This window comes from Suricata suricatta, chromosome 3, assembly GCF_006229205.1.
Source record: "Suricata suricatta isolate VVHF042 chromosome 3, meerkat_22Aug2017_6uvM2_HiC, whole genome shotgun sequence".
Lineage (NCBI taxonomy): Eukaryota > Metazoa > Chordata > Mammalia > Carnivora > Herpestidae > Suricata > Suricata suricatta.
This window is the reverse complement of record NC_043702.1, coordinates 76,682,260-76,704,636: the sequence shown is the minus strand read 5'-3', so window position 1 is coordinate 76,704,636 and position 22,377 is coordinate 76,682,260. Positions and strand designations below refer to the sequence as shown.

General features: G+C 38.3%; 2 long non-coding RNA genes across 2 annotated transcripts in view; one reads left to right on the top strand and one right to left on the bottom strand.

Annotated features, from left to right (window-relative positions):
• Positions 1–3,506, top strand: part of LOC115286503 — a 48,876-nt gene extending 45,370 nt beyond the window's left edge. Inside the window, exon 4 of the long non-coding RNA XR_003906093.1 lies at positions 3,172–3,506. This is a non-coding gene — a long non-coding RNA (uncharacterized LOC115286503). The remainder of the gene's footprint in view (positions 1–3,171) is intronic.
• LOC115286505 overlaps positions 1–22,377 on the bottom strand; it is a 52,050-nt gene that overhangs the window by 8,624 nt on the left and 21,049 nt on the right. The gene's annotated exons all lie outside the window — the stretch shown is intronic.

Genomic DNA, 22,377 nt, shown 5'->3' with positions numbered 1-22,377 from the left:
ATCTGGCAGTTCACCTCCCATCCCCCATGCCTGCTTCTTCAAAGCAACTGTTAGTCAGGTTTTTGTGTCCCACTACATCAGATTCTCAAAAACTTACTCTGCTCAAATTGGTAATGTAGCTTTTCATTTTTAAGGGCCCCACAACTAGATTGGTGGTGCCTCTCACTGGTGAATATCATTCACCTTTTCTTTCCCAGCACATAGAAAGCAGTGTCTGCCACAGAGTAAGGACCCAGTAAATGCTCAAGGAGTGACTTTTTAAAATCATTTTAGAAGGACACAGTCTTAAGCACAATACCACAGATATTATCTCTTGTCTTCATTGTCATGTTCTCTCTTTCCTCCTTTTGGTACGCACTTCAGAGAAGCAACCACACTGGAAACTGACACGTCTTTCACCTGTAGTAAATTTCACTCTAATCTGACTTGCCAGCAAAATGACTTGGGGCTGGAACACAACCCCATAATCTAATAGGCTAATGTGGATTTAGCAGGTAATAGATGCTTCAAAAATCCACTTTAGCTTCCTTTAGCTTTGGTCACAGCAAAATAAATAAGAGCCTTTGGCTACTCTTCCTTCTCAAATAAATACAATGTGAATCTAGAAGATAGTAAATTAAGTTTCAAAACCAGCTGGTTGACCTTATATCTCCTATCAGGCAAGTGGTCGCCAGAGTAAATAACACTCATTTCTCTCCGTGTCAAGACTTGGGAAGTTTAGACTGCTCTGAGTGTGGCTGTGCGTCCTCCTCCCCTCCTGTGCTGTGGACCTCACCGACAGCTTGGGATCAGGGTCTCAGAAAACAGACCTCATCTGGTTTACATTTCCTTTGAGCAGCACTCTGAAAGCTAATGGGGGAGATTTCAGATTTCTTTGCTAACACAATGGACTAAGTGATGAAAATCCCAATGGAATTCAGACTTCCTCAGTATTCATATATGTCTGCAGGGCAATTGTGAGTTAATAATCTTTTCCTGAAACCACTTTATATTTAACAATTATTTCTGGCATTATTCCCTCTTTCCCAAAGGAAATTTCCTTAATATTTTTGCTAGTCCATATTTAAAGTGGTCTTTGAAAAACGCTAAAGTATTATTTGGCTTTTGAGTTAATTTAAACTAATTTTCAAATGGTAAAGTCTTCCTGTGACCACTTATTATTATATTTTAATATAAAAATATCTGTACAGAACAATTAGGAAATAGGAAACTTTTCAGAAGTACTTAGTATGAACTATCAAATTATTTAATGAAAACAACATAGATCTGTTTCTCTTTCTCCTTTTAGTTTCAACAATAAATATGTTTGTCCAATGGGATTGAATATAGTTCAGTTTAGAACCATCTCCTGCGACGCAACTGTCAAATTCTTCAAGATATATACAACTTCGGACTCCTTGGGTATTCTATATTATTTAGAAATTAGGACTTCAAAAGCTTTCTAAATAATCCATTGCATTTACATATCTTTTTACTGCAAATTGACATAATTGTAAATTATGAATGACCTAGACCTCTTTCATGTCTGTTACTTTGCCTTTGGAATTTTACCTGAGTAGCTCACATATGACATTACAAAGCGCAGGTGTTAACAGAGACCAAGGAGACACCTAGTTTATCAGATGCAGTTTGGAGGAGCCAATTTCTTCCATCTCTTTTCAAGTCTCCTGTCCCTTCTGATGCTTCACAGCTGTCCAGTAAACTGCATCTCTAGGAATTGGGCCACATTTCATTTGAAGTCACCCGTATCAGCTTATCTTGTTTTATGGGATACCCTTCATGTTCAATTACTGCTATTGCTAATGGGTGCTCTGGTCATGCAGGGTGGTTGAGAGGAGGCAGGGCACAGGGGGAAGCAAAGGGAGTAGATAAGACCAGGATTCTGTGATTGCTTCCAACATTAGCTTGTTATTTGAAGAAAGCAGGCTCAGCTACTCTATCTTTCCAATAAAAGCAATAAAATTTATCTTAACCATTCCAGAGGGCCATTATAAGGTTAAAAAGCATTGGCTAGATTTTTCAAAATGCATTCAATATGCTATTATTTGATGATACTATAAACCTAAGAGGAAAATAGACAATTTTTTAAAAAAACAATTCATAAAAGTAAAAATACTAGTAGTCAATAAGCCTGAATAAATATTAACTTTTTTAGTGATTAAAGAAATGCAAATTAAAACTGGTAAAGTTCTGTCCTAAAAACAATGACCTCGGAAGTCAGCAGGGTGGTGAGAAATGGGTTTTCTTACACACCTTAAGTGGAAGCATAATTTGGTTTAACAATAAAAGGTAACATTTCTCAGATTAATACTATTTAGTATGTAAAACTTTCATTGAGGAATCCTACCTATAAGATCCTATTCTAAGAAAGAGCATCAGAGAGGCTCACAAACACCTGCATATGAAGATGTCTGGTACAATATTTATAGTAGTTAAAGTATAGTCAAAGAATGTAATAGTGAAAACTTACTGTCATTTTGACCAAATACAAATGATATGATGGTGGGGCATTTAAAGCAAACGGGGAAAGCACTACATTGCCAAATGGTTTTGTATTTTTTCCTAAAAGTCATGTGTAAGAAGTAAATATGAATTGCCTAACAGTACACAGGAAATACATGAATTTGAACCACCTATCCAAGACACACCGTCTTCCCCCTAGTTATTCCATCTCATTCTATAATCCCCTCCATTGCTAAATTAAGATCACAGCTCCAAGCCTGTTCCAAATATACTCCTACTCCCCTCCCCTACTGCTGGCACACATACGCACACATACCGCCCTGACATTTAATTATGAACACAAACTCCAAGGATGATGGTTTACTATAAATACAAAACTGAAGGAGAAATACCAAAGATTTTCTTACTTTGGGTTAATGGCAAAACATAATGTCTTGCTGAAGACTAAGTCTTACTCAGGAGGGATCTTTCCCACAGATGTGAGTCCTGGGCACTAGATCTATTCTTTCTTTCTTAGTCATTTTGTATCCTTTAACTATTCATAAGTGATACAGAAGAGACTGGTTTGTTGAGAAAATATCAGAAGTAAAAGAGAATGAAATTGCCTTTTGGTATATCAATACACTACAGTATTTTTAGGAGTACATAAAAACATGGTAAATGCCCAAGAAATATTTGCTGAGTGACAAATATTCTATCCCATGCTAGATATTCAAACCATGAGGATGGACCTTGCTGAAAGCCCTATACATCCAACAAGACTGATTCAGAGCTGAATGCATAACACGAAGAAAATGGCAAAGGATGGCTTCATCTCCTCTCCTCTCCTCTCCTCTCCTCTCCTCTCTTCCTTGGCCTGCCTCTCCCCCCTCCTTCAAGAAATTCCCCCTACTTCATAATAACTGCACAAGGACTCGAAACATTAGAGAATCTCTACTCTGAGTAGTGTTCCACATTACAGCTCAGATGCACCAATGATAGGTTGTTAAACAAATCTTTCCTTTCTTTTCCTGGGAAATACTGATTAAAATGGAAGAATATTAGTATTGTTTCTATCAGTTCTTTGTTTCCTTGACATACTGAAACACTGTCTGGTCATAATAGGCTGCTGACTGTTTATTACCTTAAAGGGAGAGAAGATGAAGTCTGTGATGGCTCATTTTTCACAAAATGTGGGGTCTTTTTCTCACCTCCTCCCCAAGTTATTCTCCATTTGGATGCCTTGGAATTCTTGGTAACTCTTAAAATTCTCCCAACAAGTCAGAGTAACTAAACCTATCATGATTCATGGAGATGAATAATTCCATTCTTCAGTTTATGAAGCTATTTTCCTCAATGATGGTCTATGGCAGTGGGGGAAAGACAGTAATTTATGTGTCTAACCCCGCTACTTTTCACTGAGCCTTATTTCTTCTAAATATAAAGAATGATGAAATTTTCACAGAGCAGTTACCAAAAATCACTCTGCACATAAAAGAGGGGGGAATCTTAGACCAGGTCTTTTCACCCAAATAAAACACAATATTGAATTAATTATGAGGTTCATCTAAAATGGCTGTATTTTAATATGATGTATTTATTATATATTTTTCCTTCAGTTCACCAGTTTTATAGTTAATCTTTAAATGAGAAAGTCTGCATGATGTAGATTTGTCCATATCACAGTCTATATAATAGTCTGTACTCTTACAACTGCTCTGATCTTCCTCATGCACTATTCCCCAGGGCAGCAGAGAAACCTCACCTGGTTTATTAATAATAGCTCAGTTTACAACTGTCTCTTTCAGATACATGTTGGGTTGTTCACAGTTGTGCTCCCTATTCCTTCTCCTCTCTACCACCTTGAGTGTTTATATTCTTCATCTACCTATTGTGACATGTGCTTGCTTGCCATGTTGGCATTTGTAACTGGTGAACTAGGTGTTTCCCTGGATGTGGGTTTCTGCCATCATGATCCCCCCATAGTTCATAGTGCCATTCATATCCACTCTGCAGACTGATGGTGACTCCAAAAGGCTGTTCCTCAAATAAAAGGCAATTTGATGCCCATATTGTAATTTGCACCCCCCATTGCTCAAATTCATCCATCAGTGCCATTAGCTATTTTCTGCATCTACCAGTTTTACTTTGCTGTGGCTGTCCATAATAGTGTCAAGACCACCCTTCAAGGTGAATCCCAAACAATAAATGAAGCAAACTCTCTTCTGATTTCAATTTTCCCCTCAACCCATCTAATACACCCTTCACCCTAGCATCATGGGTACAGAAAGCAAACCTGCTTCACTGTCTGCCTCCCTAGTTTGAATGCTTTTTCTCCATATAATCCAGAAGGGATATTTCCATACCCTCTTAGAGTCATAAATGATGGATAAATTTCTGAGAATGAGAAACTAAGAAGATAATATGAATCAGAACTTTTTTAAATGTGCTCACTAAGGGAAAAATAGAATTACCATTGATCTAGCAATTCCATTTCTACATATATCCTCCAAAGAATTGAAAGCAAGACTCAAAAAGATATTTGTATGCCCATGTTTATGGCAGCACTATTCACAATAGCCAAACAGTGAAAGCAACCCAAAGTACATCAACAGATCAATGGATAAACAAAATATGGTGGGTATATTCTCCATGTACATATGATGGAATATTATTCAGCCTCAAAATGGAAGGAAATTCTGGCACATACACAACATGGGTGAACCCTGAGGACATTAGGCTAATTGAAATAAGGCAGTCACAAAAGGACAAATACCATATGGTTCCACTTACATGAGATAGCTAAAGTAGTCCAATTCACAAATATAGAAAGTAAAATGGTTGTTACCAGAGTCTAGGGGGAAGGAAAGATAGGGAATTATTGTTTAATGGGTATGGTGTTTCAGTTTTGCAAGACAAAAAGAGTTCTAGAGACAGAAGGTGGTAATGGTTTTACAACAGTATGAATATACTTAATATCACTGAACTTAAAAATGGTAAAGATGGGAAGAGGTAAGATGGCGGAGAAGTAGGGAGCTCTGTACTTTTTGCCCACCCGCATCTTTCAAACAAAGAAGGACTGAAGCCATAAGACACAGAACCACAAGAGTCTGGGAGGAAAAGAGACAGAGTCCGCTAAGAAGACAACCTCATAGGTGTGTGATTGGGAACTGGGGAAGGTTAAAGCAAGCCGGGACCCAGAGGTGCCAAGGGGAGGGAGCCCCCTCTGCAGAGAGCCACAGAGAGGAGGGGAAGAGAAAGGCTGAAACTGCTCATAGCGCTGTCTCTAGAGAAGAGAAAAACCTCGGCCTGGGACAGAGAGGGATCCTATCATCCCATCCATAACCACAGGATGTTCAGAGAGAGATCCTTTCTCTAGCTGTGGCAATTTCCTTGGGCTAGGTGCCCCAATCCCAGGCAGCACCAGGAGAAACTGCTCCCCTACTCCCCCTACTCGATCCCTGGTTAGGAAGTGGCCAGGCCTGAAGGAGTACATTTCAGGCAGTATCATTAAAGTGCATGGACTCAGATCTGGAAATGAGGCGGTGCTTGGAAAATACAACTTGGCCTTGCTTCACTATGCCTGTGGCACAGGAAGATTGGACCCAAAAGAGTGAGTTGCAATGCTTGGTTCAAGAAGTGACTGGGGCACTGCCATTTTTCTTCCCACAACCACCAAGGTGGGGCCTCAGGGAGCAGCAGCCTGAGGGACCTAGTGGAGGTGAGACCTATCTACACCAAACCACGCCCATCCGTCCTGCTGCCTGTTTTGTTTTGTTTTGTTTTTGAGTCCAGGGCAAGACCAACTTTGAAGCATTACTGGCTAGATCAATTCTTGCTATTCAGATATGTTTTCCCTTACCTCATTCTTATCTGTCCCCTCCACTGAACTGGGCACTCTGGTCACTGGTTTGCTTAAACAATCACATTTAATCCATTTTCTTGATGCATATTCTACACCTCAGCTGCTACCTTCCTTCCTCTCTCTCTCTCTCTCTCTGGAATACTCAGACTGTATACTTTCTTTGGGTAACATTGTCTTCATTTTTTTCTCCTTGCCTCCTACCATATTCTCCTCTTTCTCTCTCTGAATTAAGCCTTTTAGTCTCTCTGCCTGGTCAATGTTCAATTTCATTTCCTCCCCACCCCTGACATTTCTGTCTTTGTATATGCTTTTCCATCAGCACTACCTCCATCCTGCTCTTTATTTGTAGCTGGGATTTCTGGTTTTATGTTTTAGACTGTCCATTGCTTTTGTAGTTTTTGTTCCTTTTTCCCCCTTTTGGTTTACTTGTTTGTTTGATTTGTCTGTGCATTTGTGAGCATTTGTTCCCTGTGTGTTTGTCTGTCAGTTTTCCTTTTCAGGGCTACCTCAAAAAACAAGCCAAGTACACATGGTGGAGAGTACCAATATCAATACAAGTAGGGAAATAAAATAGCCAAAGGCAAAACAAGATAGACCAAGGGACACCATTAAAATAAAATCTCTTGAAGAGACAGGCCCTGGACAGTTAATGAGCCTTCTTTAATATAGCAATACTCACAGGTGCAGAGTGCATCACAAGCTTTTAAAACTGACAAGAGACAGTAGCTAGCCAAAATGATGAAATGAAAGAACTCTCCTCTAAAGAAATTCCAGGAAGAAGTCACAACTACAAAATTGTTCAAAACAGATATAAGCAACATAACTGAACAAGAATTTAGAACAATTGTCATAAAATTAATCACTGGGCTTGAAAAAATCATGGAAGACATCAGAGAAACTATTGTTACAAAGACTATGGACCTTAAAAATAGTTGTGATGAATTAAAAAATGCTATAAATAAGGTGCATAATAAAATGGAGGTGGCCACTGCATGGATTGAAGAGGCAGAGTGGAGAATAGGTGAATTAGATGACAAAATTATAGAAAAAGAAGAAGCCAAGAAAAATAGAGATAAATTGATCCAGGAGAAGGAAAGGAGAATTCAAGTACTGAGTGATGCAATCAAACAGAACAATATCCATATCATAAGAATTCCTGAAGAAGAAGAAAAAGAGAAAGGTGCTGAAGGGGTACTTGAACAAATTAGAGCCAAGAACTTCCCCCATTCTGGAGAAGGAAACAAGACGTTGAAATCCAAGAGGCACAGAGAACTCCCCTCAGACGTAACTTGAATTGATCTTCTGCATGACTTATCATAGTGAAACTGGCAAAATATAAGGATAAAGAGAGAATTATGAAGGCAGCTAGGGATAAAAGGGCTTAACATATGAAGGAAAACTTATCAGAGTAGTTACAGATCTATCCACTGAAACTTGGCAGGCCAGAAAGAAATGACAAGAAATCTTCAATTTGATGAACAGAAAAAATATGTAGCCAAGAATCCTTTATCCAGCAAGCAGGTCATTCAGAATCAAAGGAGAGATAAGAATTTTCCCAAATAAACAAAACTTGAAAGAATTCATCAACCACTAAACCAGCCCTATAAGAAATCCTAAGAGGGACTCTATGTGGAAAATGTAGCAAGGAATATACGGTATCAGAGACACCACTACAAGAATGAACCCTACAGAGAACACAATGACTTTAAACCCATATTTTTCAATAACACTGAATGTAAATAGACTAAATGCTCCAATCAAAAGATATAGGGTAACAGAATGGATAAAAAAAAAACAAAATACATCTATTTGCTGTCTACAAGAGACTCATTTTAGACCTGGAGACACCCTCAGATTGAAAGTAAGGGGATGGAGAAATATCTATCATGCAACTGGATGTCAAAAAAAAAAAAAAGCTGAGTAGCCATACTTATATCAGACAAACTGGACTTTAAAGTAAAGGCAGCAACAAAAGATGAAGAAGGGCATTATATAATAATTACAGGGTCTCTCTATCAGGAAGAGCTAACAATTATAAACATCTACACACTGAATTTGGGAACACCCAAATACATAAAACAGTTAATCACAAACAGAAACTATCTTATCGATAAGAATGTGATAATTGCAGGGAATTTTTAATACTCCACTGACAGCAATGAATAGATCAACCAGACAGATAATCACTAAAGAAAAAACGGACCTGAACAACGCATTGGAACAGATGGATTTGATAGATATATTTAGAACTCTGCATCCTGAGGCCAGGGAATTCATTTTCTTCTTGAGTACACATGGTACATTCTCCAAGATAAATCACATACTGAGTCATAAAGCATCAATCAATAAATATAAAAGAATTGAGATCATACCATGCATACTTTCAGATCACAATGCTATGAAACTTGAAATTAATCACAGGAAAAAGGTCTGGAAAACCACCAAAAACATGGAGGTTAAAGACCACCCTACTAAAGAACGATTGGGCCAATCAGGCTATTAGAGAAGAAATTTAAAAATATATGAAAACAAATGAAAGTGAAAATACAACAATCCAAAGGCAGCAAAGGCAGTCCTAAGAGGAAAGTACATGGTACTCCAAACCTATTTCAAGAAACTAAAAAAAGCACAAATTCAAAATCTAACAGAGCACCTAAAGGAACTAGAAGGGGAGCAGCAAGAACTCTCCAAACCCAGCAGAAGAAGAGAAATAATAAAGATCAGGGCAGAAATAAACAATATACAATCCAAAAAAAAAAATCAGCTGAAGAGATCGATGAAACCAAAAGTTGGTTTTTTGAAAACATAAACAAAACTGATATTCCTCTAGCCAGGCCTCCCAAAAAGAAAAGAGAGAGCACCCAAATAGACAAAATCACAAATGAAAATGGATCTATTATAACCAATCCCTCAGAAATACAAGCAATTATCAGGGAATACTATGAAAAATTATAGGCCAAAAAACTTGACAATATAGACAAAATGGACAAATTCCTAAACACACATGCACTACCAAAATTCCAACAGGAAGAGATAGAAAATCTGAACAGGCCAATAACCAGTGAAGAAACTGAATCAGTTATCAAAAATCTCCCAATGAATAAGAGCCCAGGGCCAGATGGCTTCCCAGGGGAATTCTACTAGACATTTAAAGCAGAGTTAATACCCATTCTTCTCAAGCTATTCCAAAAAATAGAAATAGAAGGAAAACTTCCAGACTTGTTCTTTGAAGCCAGCATCACTTTGATTCCCAAATCAGACAGAGACCCAGCAAAAAAAGAGAACTACAGGCCATTATTCTTGATGAATACAGATGCAAGAATATTCAACAAGATACTAGCAAACTAAAATCAACAGCATATAAAAAGAATTATCCACCATGATCAAGTGGGATTCATTCCTGGGTTACAGGGCTGGATCAATATTCACAAATCAATCAAGTGATACATCACATTAACAAAAGAAAAGATGAAAAGCATATGATCCTGTCAATAGACATAGAAAAAGCATTTGACAAAATACAGCATCCTTCCGTAATAAAACTCTTGAGAAAGTCTGGATAGAAGGAACTTGTTTAAACATCATAAAAGCCATTTATGAAAAGCCCACAGCTAATATCATCCTCAATGGAAAAAAACTTAGAGCTTTCACCCTGAGATCAGGAACACGACAGGGATGTCCACTCTCACCACTGTTGTTTAACATAGTGCTGGAAGTCCTAGCCTTAGCAATCAGACAACAAAAGGAAATAAAAGGCATCAGAATTGGCAAAGAAGAAGTCAAACTTTCACTTTTCACAGATGACATGATACTCTACATGGAAAACCCGACCAACTCCACCAGAAGCCTATTAGAACTGATCCATGAATTCAGCAAAGTTGCTGGGTACAAAATCAACATACAGAAATCAGTTGCATTTTTATACATCAATAATGAAGCAACAGAAAAAGAAATAAAAATACTAATCCCATTTACAATTGCACACCCACATAAGAAAAACATTAAATACATAGGAATAAACCTAACCAAAGATGTAAAAGACTTGTATGATGAAAACTATAGAAAACTTATGAAGGAAATCAAAGAAGACACAAAAACATGCTCATGGATCAGAAGAATAAACATTGTTAAAATGCATTAGTACCAAAAGCAACCTACACATTCAATGCAATCTCAATCAAAATTGCACCAGCATTCTTCTCAAAGCTAAAACAAACTATCCTAAAATTCGTATGGAACCACCAAAGACCCCGAATAGCCAAAATAATATTGAAGAAGAAAACCAAAATGGGAGGTATCACTTTAACCTCTACTACAAAGCTGTAATCAACAAGACACTATGATATTGGCACAAAAACAGACACACAGACCAATGGAATAGGATAGAGAACCCAGAATTGGACACACAAATGTATGGCCAATTTATCTTTGACAAAGCAGGAAAGAGTATACAATGGGAAAAAGACAGCCTCTTTCACAGAATGTGCTGGAAGAACTGGACAGCAACATGCAGAAGAATGAAACTAGACCACTTTCTTACATCATACACAAAAATGAACCCAAAATGAAGGACCTCAATGTGAGACAGGAAACTATCAAAACCCTAGAGGAAGAAACAGGAAACAACCTCCTTGACCTCAAACACAGCAATTTCCTACTCAACACATCCCCAAAGGCAAAAGAATCAAGAGCAAAAATGAACTATTGGGACCTCATCAAGATTAACATTTTCTGCACGGCAAAAAAACAATGAATAAAACTAATAGGCAACTGACAGAATGGGAAAAGATAGTTGCAAATGACATATTGGATAAAGGGCTAGTATCCAAAATCTATAAGGAATTCACCAAACTCTACACCTGAAAAACAAATAATCCAGTGAGGAAATGGGCAGAAGACATGAATAAACACATCTCCAAAGAGGACATCCAGATGGCCAACAGACACATAACCTGATGCTCAACATCACTCATCATCAGGGAAATACAAATCAAAACCTCACTGAGATACCACCTCACATGGGTCAGAGTAGTTAAAATGGACAAATCAGGAAACTATAGATGCTTGTGAAAATGTGGAGAAATGGATACCTTTCTCCCATTGGTGGGAATGTAAACTGGTGTAGCTGCTCTGGAAAACAGTGTGGAGGTTCCTCTAAAAACTATCCATAGACTCCCTTATGACCCAGCAATAGCACTGCTAGGGATTTACCCTAGGATACAGGAGTGCTGATGCATAGGGGCACATGTACCCCAATGTTCATAGCAGCAATTTCTACAATAGCCAAATCAGGGAAAGAGTCTAAATATCCATCAACTGAGGAATAGCTCAAGAAGATATGGTTTATATATACAATGGAATACTATGGCAATGAGAAAGAATGAAATCTGGCCATTGTACCAACATGGATGGAACTCGAGGGTATCATGCTAAGTGAAACAAGTCAGGCAGAGAAGGACAGATACCATATGTTTTCACTCACAAGGGTAACAGAAGAAGCTTAACAGAGGACCATGGGGGAGTGGAAAGGGAAAGAAATAGTTGGGGAGAGGGAGGGAGGCAAACCATGAGAGACTCTTGAATACTGAGAACAAACTGAGGGCTGATGGGGGAGGGGGAGAGAGGAAGGGGGGTGATGGGGATGGAGGAGGGCACTTGTGGGGATGAGCACTGGGTGTTATATGGAAACCAACTTGACAATAAACTATAAAAGAAAATAAATAAATAAATAAAAATGTTAAGATGGTACATTTTATGTTATGTATATTCCACCACAATAAAAAATTAATGTATTTATTATGCCTCTTTACATCAATAAGAATCGAATAGAAACACTTTGTGAGGTGTCACGTTGAGGTAATAAACATGTATTTCATTCTAAGAGAAGGAAAATCAGCATGGAGGAAAAGAATCTTTAATAAGGGAGAGTTTTCTGGAAAGTCCTCAAACCAGAAGATACTCAGGTTCATTTCACAAAACTAATACATTGCTACTAGTAAAAAAGAGATTCCTCTGCAGAAGTTATTTGCTGAGACCATTTATAACCAAAGAAAAGGCATAATATTCCTTTTTCCTGAAATTTATGCTTTGCATTTGTTGCCCAAAGCTTGGCTCAGAAAGATTTTCAGAGTGCATCATTCAAGGTTTAGTCTCTATAAAAGCTCTTCCCTGGAGTTGTGGAATCTTCCATTGTATCCTCAATGCCTGGAATAGCACGTGGTACATAGGATACCATGTACAATAGTGTATAGATTCATAGAAGGAAGAAGGGAAGGAAGTGAGGAAAGAATTCCTTTCATCACATGTATGTAATTCTTTTCAGCCAATAGAGCTTAGGATAGTAATTTTAGAAGTGTCAACTTATCTATGCTATGATATCCAGATATTTGGTCAAAAACAGTTTATATGTTTCTGTAAAAAGTATTTTTTAGATGTGGTTAACATTGAAGTCAATAGACTTTGAATAAATCATATCACCCCATAAAATGAGGGCTGACATCCAATCAATTGCAAGCATTAAGAGAAAAGACTGAGGAGGAGTGCCTGGGTGGCTCAGTCACTTAAGCGTCCGACTTCGGCTCAGGTCATGATCTCACAGTTTCTGAGTCTGAGCCCCACGTTGGGCTCTGTGCTGACAGGTTGAAGCCTGGAGCCTGTTTTGGATTCTGTGTTTCCTTCTCCCTTACCCTGCTCATGCTCGCTTTCTCTCTCTCTTCTCTCTCTCTCTGTCTCTCTCTCAAAAATTAATAAACATTAAAAAACACTTTAAGAGATAAGAAAGACTGAGGGAACCTTGAGGAAGAAGGAATTCTATCTCCAGACTGGACTTGACTTGAGCTGCAGTATCAACTTTCTTCTGGGTCTCCCATCGCCAGCCTGCCCCATAGATTTCAGACTTGTAAGCCCTTATAATGATATGAGCCAATGCCTTGAAATAAATTTTTCTCTCACTTTCTTTCTGAACGCACACACACACACACACACACACACTATATATATATATATATATATGTATATATATATATATATACTTTCAGAAAAATATATATGATATGTATAACATGGATATATTTATTGTATAGATATATATATGCATGCATATACACACCTACACATACAAATGTATACATGTACATATGTGTGCATGCATAAGTATATACATACATGTCCCAGGTCTGTTTCTTTGGAGAACACTGACAAATTCAAATTTTGATACTAGGAATAGGATTCGATAAATCCTCATGTGCTCTTTGTCCCCCACACTATGGTCATGAAATTAGGAGAGGTGCCAAAATTAGGATAACCCAACCAATGGATAAACATACTCATAAGAACAGAAATTGATCACCAGATTGATTCACTCAGCAACTCTAATATATTGGTGGAAGTTACCTGGAACCGTGCATTGAGAATAATTTGGAGGCCCAATCCAGGCTCAGCAGGAAAACATATTGTGATTGAGGACTGAGACCTGGCCTAGGTCCATCCAGGGCCATGTTCATCATTCTTGCTTTAGATAGTACAACTCAAAATACTTTTTCTGTTGATAGAAATAAGCATAGAGAGAGATCTCAGTGACATTACACTATCCTTAATAGGCCTCAAATATTTTCACTTCTTGGGGATATATAAATAGTTTTATATGAATTCCTTTTATTTGAATTATTTATGGAATTCCTTCTCTTTACGTAACCTGCTGTGTCCATATTCTCTTTCCTCCTCTCAAAGAAGCCCCAACCCAAAGCCGTCAGTTTTATATAAGACAGAGAGGGGAAAATCAACTTTCACCCTACCTTTTATAGCAATATACTCTCCTACTCCAAGGAAGTTACTTTCTTGCCTTAGTCTACCTAGCCAGTGGGAAATACCCCGTCAAAGCCCAAATTTGCCATCTGTAGATTGAGCAATTATACTTTATAGAATTTGTTTAAATACAACAATTTATTTTCTTTTCCATGCCTAAATTTCACAAGTCTGTAATGACTTTGATTTGCAATGTTATACTGTCAACTCAGCTCAGAAGGATCTTCATTTGAGTCCTTTCAAGGAAATGCCAAACAAGGTCAGCTGAAAAATTAAGAACCTGTTACAGGAGCATGGAAGTTCTAACTCTTGACATTCTAGAAATTCTCATAATAAAATATTTTTGTCCATTCCATTAAGTCACTCATTCACTTATTCATTCACTCATTAAACTATGAGCAGCACACATCAAGTACCAAAAAGCATGGGCCTCTTCTAATGGTGGTCATGTTGACAAATGAGGAAACATGTATAATACTTAGCAGTAAGTGCTATGACAGAGTGGTGCATCATTCCAGCTTTCCCTAGAAGCATAGAGGAGGTGTACCTAGGAGTGAGGAGTGTTCAATAGGTCTTCCTTGGAGAAGGCAACATTTCATCTGAGTCCTAAAAAGCAAGTGGAGGTGATCTAGTTGAAGGAGACAATGTAAGCAGCTATAAATAGAGGAAACAGGTACAAATCTAGGTCAGACAGAACACAGCTTTTTCCCTGAACTGCTAGAGCTAAGAATATGCAGAGAGAAGTAATGAGAGATGAGACTGGGAAAGAAGGCAAAGACATCTTCAATGTTTCTCTGAATGATCTTTGTGTCTCCAGGAAGGACCTTATTTTTAAAGAGAATAGAAGTCATTGAACTGAATAAAGCATGAAGGTGGCAAAATCAGTCTTGCTACCTAGTCTATCTCTAACTTGCATTTTAGAAGGATCACCGTGGTTTCAGTGAAGAGTATGCATCAGATGGAGACTAATCTGATGCAAGTTAACAGTGATCTCCCATGAAAGAAGTGTTAAAGGACTGAAATAAGGGAGTGAAAAGACTATGTGCCAATAGGAGAGAGACTCAGGAAATAGGAAGTGGAAGAATCTAGCATATGGTCAAGGAAAAGTCAAGGGAAAAAATATTGTTAATTTAAGTGAAAGACAAAGGTAGGCCTGCGGCTGACAAGTAGCACCCCCCCAAACTGGACATCATATAGGGTATGTTTCTTGAAAGACTGCTATTTATACTTGCAAATGAATTTAAAAATCTGGTGCCTGTTAGTTTGCTGCCTATTAGCGAGACCACAAGTAGGCAGATGGGAAGGATGTTTGGGAGGACGGAGAGGCATCTTCACACTAGGGTGCAGAGACCTATCTCCAGTCACTGACTCTTGCACAACAGATTCACCATCAAGCTGCGATTATCTGAGCTCCGGGAGGAGCAGGAGTAATGAACCAAGAACTTCGAAAAGCATCAGCATTTGACTTTAAAAAGCATTTTTCAAATGGCACGATTGCCAGTCTATCTCTATTCAGGGAATTCGTATTATAAAACTCATAATTAAGCCTGATGCAAAGATGTGACTTGAAAGTTGGAAAACTACTTCCATGTCCTGGTCCCCTGCTCTACTCTCACTAATCATTTCTCTTGTGTCTGTGTCTGATCACAGCATGCAAATCTCTTGGATTATGAAATTGCCACCTTCTATTCTCACTCTCCTCCAACCACTTATTTTTGGTGTTTTGACAGTAGATAATCCAGGCAGGTTCAGCTACATAATTTGCAAGGCCCTGTGCAAAATAAAAAAGCTGGGCCCCTTGTCAGAAAATTATTAAGAGTTTCAAGACGGCAACCACAGAGCATTAAACCAAGTGTGGAGTTCTGAATATGGGTCCCATTGGGACTGCACAGATCACACACCCATAAGGCTGGCCTTGAACCTACAACCCTGTTTTATTAATGTGAAACAGCTGAGCCAAGTTGTGTTGTAGTTGGTGAAGGCGGTGGGAGAGAAAGAGAACGTCTAGACTTAATATCTTGTAACACTTCTTAAAATAAGGGAAATACCTCTTTCGTTGTCTGTTAAATTCGTACCTACCTAAATCCACCCATTTGTGCCATCACCAGTAGTCTACCCATTAAGCTGGTGAGTTAACAATGGGAATAACTGCAAATACCGTTAGCTACAGTGAATGGCAATTTCTGTTTAAAATTGAAATGAGCAGTGGATATATCTGCTGTAAAGACAAATTAATTATAGCAAATATGCTCCCAAGCATTGTATGGGATGCTCAAGAGGAGGGAAATTGAGAGCATTAGCTTTGAACTACATTCTCCATGGCACTTCCACCAAATACCAGAGGTGAGGATCAATTTATGAGCCAGAATCTTCACTCAAGAGAGGCATCTCCTTTACTTAAGTTCCCTAACTGAGACCTCTGACATTGCAAACTAGAAGAGACCTAAAAAAGACAGAGGGAATGCTCTAACTCTAACCTGCACACTATCTTACCTGCAAATTGGCTGGCCTGGGAAACTCCCTCTAAGAAGGCAGAAGCGGCAGAAATGCAAACCCTCATTCACTGATCAATGCATTTTCATGCCATCCACTTATTAATTCAGTAAATTAATTAAATAATTTATGCAAATATATGCAAAATATATTTGGGGGGAACTTCTCCTAGCCCTGGAGCACACCAAGAGCTCGTGATCTACACTATATCACTAATTTACCTTAGGTAGGAAAATTCTCACAGTACGATTGTAACATGGGGGAAGATGTGGAAAGTCATAGGTAACGGGGCTTATACTTACTCTTAGGGTTACCCCTTCAGCTCCTGAGTAGTCTGCTCAGCCACTCAAGGGTTCTTTGCCTTCTTGATGCAAATTAACCCAGAATGCCACATTGAAAGCGAAGCAACTGGTTTGTTCAGATTTAAAATCAACTTACTACTACTCTAAAATTGGGTTTTGTATATTCACATTGCAAATGGTTATGATCCTAACAGCTAATGGATTACAATATGTCTATGAACTGGCTTTCGCTTACTGGGTCTCAAAGATGTTGTCCTGGGAGTAAGGCAGATTTAAGAGAAATGGCCCAAAGGGATTTGATGCTAGATGGTCCTCCCTCCCCTTCCCATTAGTTCAAACAATTCCTAAAGATGGCATTTAGAGGCATTCTTAGAGCAAAAGGAAATGAAGTACGAACTGCTCAGAGTTGGGAAGGAAATGTTCCAAACTGGTAGATTAGGTTTTATGTCTTGCACATTTTTCATACGACAAGCCAGTTGTAGAGTTGGGGGGCATAGTTTACCAGTTCTTGAAGGCAGCATGAGTAAAAAGGATGGCCTCTGAGATTAGCAAGATCTGACTTTCTAACTCACTAGCTATGTGACCTTGAGAAATTAATTTAATCTCCCTAAAGTTCAGGTTTTCTACCTACAAAATTGGAATATTGGGGTGCCTAGGTGTCTCAGTCAATTGAGCGTCCAACTCTCGATTTCAGCTCAGGTCATAATCTCCTGGTCGTGAGACTGAGCCCCGCATTGGGCTCTATGATGACTGTAAAGTCTGCTTGGGATTCTCTCTCTCCCCCTCTGTCCTTCTTCCCCACTGCATGCTCTCTGAGAAAATACATAAGTAAATAAAAATATTTTTAAAATAATAATAAAAATAAATAAATACCTGCTTGTAGGGTTGTTCTCTGGATTTAGTGAGTTAATATATTCAAGACACCAGCATACAGCTGACATTTGATAAATTGCATTACCCTTTTCCATTCTCTGTCTCCATTTGAATTTTGTCCTCCATGCTTCCTGAGATTACCAAAAATTTGTCATTACAGTCTTTTTTCAGAATAAAGCAAGGATGAGATGTGAAGTATGCTGTCTCCCAAACCCCAAATTCCTGAATTTAAGCCCTGCTAGCCCTCGACACGTGCTCCTGAACCAAAAGTTTATATCCAATGATTTTCACTTATTACTCTGCTGAATCATGTGCCTTCCTTAGCAGGGAGCAAATCAACAGGAATCTTCTTGGTATCCTGAGGGGCTGTACCTTAATACATTCTTTGACTTCAGCAGCATGAAGACATTCCATACGGGAGCACATACTGTTCTAACAACAGTATTCATTAACCCCACTGCATGACTCATGCCAAAGACATCCCGTGAAAAGGAAGTGATTCACAGTGTAAGGTGCTCATTATCTTTGTATCATTAAATTGTATTTTAAAAAATGCATAAGATACAGCCCTATGTACAAGCACATATGAACACACAAAACAGACAATATATAGCCTATTCTTTGAAAGTGCTGCTATGGTCAGTGGTGCTTCTAGAAACTAGAGACTAAATGGCATTACCCTAAGTAGATACAGACAACTTTAAACTAAAGTTTAAACTATTTTTCTGTATATGCTACTCTACAGCCCGACCCCGATGGCAGGTTCCCAAATGACCTGAATCTGTGTTTATATCTGTGACAGACACTGCTAGCTGGGTACCTAATACCAATTCTCTTCCTTTTCCATATTAATATAACCTTGGTTTCATTGGGGGCAGCTAGATACACATTTTCTAACCTACCTTGCAGTTAGAAGTGACCATGTGACACAGTTCTAGCCTGAGCAAACAGAAATTTTCTGGGGATTACTCAGAAAGTTTTGCTTTCCTGATAGAGGTGCTGTCACATTTCCCTTGCTGTTTTCTCCTTCCAATGACTCAATAGCTGAAGCCACAGCCAAAAATCTCCAGTTCTTTTGAAGTACCTATGCATAATAACATTTGCCATATTCTATCACACCTGTTAAGATGACCAAAAGAGAGTAGGTTTTGAAAACTGTCAAGCACTTAAACAAGGATATAACAAAGATGTCATACTCATCTCTCTATCCCCAATAGCAGTTACAGTGTCTGATCTTGGTTCTTAGTTTTACATTTAAGATACAGGAATAATTTTGTGTTTTTTTTAAATCAGATTAGCTGGAGGATACATTAGAAAGCAGAACCAAGCCCTGCCTATCTTGTACAAGAATGGTAAATATATAGCATGCCTGTCCACAATGCTCTTTCTCCTCGAATCAGACATAATCAATCAATCCTTCCAATGAGAAAACACAGTGCCTTAGACAGTCACCCCAAATCCAACAATGTCTTTAAAAACAAGTGGTTATTTTGTAACCTACGAGAAAAAGGCAAGTGCTAATAGGAGGTCAAGATCAGCCAGGACTGAGCATGAGATCATTAAAAGCAGCAAGATAATGGTAATTACAAACTAAAATATCAGGTCCCTCATGAAGGAAAAAATGACAGAAAGCCCCATTCAGGAACACAGCATCAGGACCAGTGCTTGGGTCGGGCAGGGAATGCAGGATGGCTGACGTCCAGCCACAAGGAACACCTAGCCAACCAGGAGCGAGCTGAGTAGCTCTGTTTCTACCATCCTGCCATGCACCACCACCACTTCACACCCTTGCTCAACCCTCTCCTTGCATACAGGCATTCTTTTCACTGTTACTTATTTTCTTTATCACTTTACAATTCTCCCCATTGAGGGGTACCATGACCTAGCAGAAATGCTTTGCAACCTGATAGATCTGGATTTAAATAGCAGTCCTTACAAGCAGAGGGAAAGTTAAGTGAGTTGCTAAATCTCTTCATTTCCATAACTCACCAAGGAGGATAATAATAGAGCTTTATAGGCTTATGGTGAGCATGGAACATGTTTATCTACATAAAGTACTTACCACAGGGTCAAGGTTATTTTAATAGCTTTCCTCAGCTAGAGTAGGAGTTCATTTGTCTTCCGAGATCCTGGACACATTACCATCTCTCAGAAATAAAGAAGTGTCTAAACATTCATTTTGGTTCCAGACATTTTACAAAAATTCAACGAATATTCTAACCCATAAAGGAAGAGAAGCCTACTTTGAGCAAGTAAAGTCATAGGTCTAGTTTGAATGAGGTACTTTGACTCGATATCCACAATGGTAACTTCACTCTATTCTCAGATAAGCAAAGGCCATCAGACATGTTATAGTTTAATAAACTTTTTAATGAAAGGACCCCCAGATTCCACTTATATTTTCCAATGAAATTCTATCTACTCCAATAATTTTTAAACATATGGAATTTATTTTTGCTCACACCTGGATATATTTAATTTGTTATGAGAAGTTCCTGACTGTGTTATGTGCCCTATTCCCATGATGCTTAAAAGTTAAATGTGTTTCCTGCTTTTCTGAATTCCAAATAAACTGAATATAAAATAACTAACGCTTGGATACACAAATGCAATATCCTGAGCCTGCAAATACACACACACACACACACACACACACACACACACAATTTTGTTCCTGTTTTCTATTAACTTGTAGTTTGTGGGTATGGGGAACAAGAGAAGTAATAAGAACAAGGAAATTATGAACCACTTAAAGAGAATTACTTGAATTTTTCATATTGTGGTTATTCTTAAATGCTCGCATCCATCCTAATAATTTAGTATGTTACTGACACCTTAATAACTTATTCATTTGATTTGTCTGGTTTTTTCCTTATGAGCTAAATACCATGAATATTTAGAAGAGCATTTCAAATTTGAAAAGGAGAAATAGTTTTTAAGATATTAACAACAATAATATAATACCCTATTCAAATAGAACAGCATATTTTGGAAACTCTTAAATCTATCTTAAAAATAAAGGCTCAAGTGTAGTTATTTGATGCCCATTTTTAAAAATCATGACTATTCTGCATTCATTACTATGATAAGTCAATTCCATCTCATGAAGACAGTCTTATATTCTATGTCCACAATTTCAGCTATTAAATGGTATTTTATAATATTGGATATACATATAAATTGTGTTTCAGATCTAGTTTTGCAGGCAATATAGAACAGGGAAGAAGCACCATCTAGCAGCTGGACATATGAAATGTGGTTCTTTCTACCACTTACTGTAAACATATTTTAGACAAGCCATGTTGTCTCTCTGGGCCCCAATCGGCTTGTGAATAAAATGGCATTAATATCTTACCCACCTCAAGCTAAGCAGCTGCACTATGTGATCCAGTGAAGAGTTTAAGAGTATGATCTTTTTGGGGCTCCTGGGTGGCTCAGTGGGTTAAGCATTCAACTTCAGCTCAGGTCATGATCTCACGCTACGTGAGTTCGAGCCTCATGTTGGGCTCTGTGCTGACAGCTCAGAGCCTAGAGCCTGCTTTGGATTCTGTGTCTCCTCTCTCTCTCTCTCTCTCTCTCTCTCTCTCTCTCTCTCTCTCTCTCTGCCCCTCCCTTGCTTGCACTTGGCCTTTCTCAGTTAAAAATAAACATGAAATTTTTTTTTAAAAGAGTATGATCCTTGTAGTGGCAATTATGGTTCTGTGGCCTTGGGCAAGTCACTTAATCTCTGGATCTCTTATCTTCACTGAGAAATGACGGTTAAATTCAGTGATGCCTATAAGCACTTGATATGGTTCCTAAGCATGCCAGGGTAAGAGTATGGTATATGGGTCAAGTACCATGGTTTCGTTCACTGACATATTCTGAGGAGCTAAAGGACCATCTGACACATCAAAGGTGCTTAGTAAATATTGCTGAATTAATCTTAACCCATATAACATCTGGGGTTACTCTGACCCTTAAAATCTAAGTAAGACTGACTCAAAATGCTATCTCACATTCTTTAGAAAATTCAATACCTCATTCAAGACTTTTACAAATGTATGGAGTCTCACTATTTGTCATATCTGGTTCAGATTTCCATCGTCTGCTGTTGTTTCCTGTTTTGTTCTCAATTATAAGGCTTGGTTCTATTTCTTGATTTCATGGTTACTTTCCTTTGCTTAGCTCCACCATTCATATACCCACAGACCCCTCAGCACAAATGAGCAGATACCACTCTCATGGTGAAGCTGTGTGTATCTGACTCACAGAGAGGATTTAGGAGTAATGGTGTGGTGGGCTCAGTCACAGAGCTATATACAAGACAATTTACACTTGAATGTTAAGCATTCTTTTAAGAAAAGTCCCTGGGCAGATATAGGGCAAGGAAAGGAAAAATGAGATAAAAACAGAGAGGAAGGAAAACCATAGGAGACTAGCTACAGAGAACAAACTGAGAACTGCTGGAGGGGATGTGGGGGGAACGGACTAAACGAGTGAGGGGAATTAAGGAGGGCACTTGTTGGGATGAGCACTGAGTGTTATATGAAAATAATGAATCACTAAATTCTACTCTTGAGGCCATAATTACATATGTTAACTAACTTGGATTTAAAT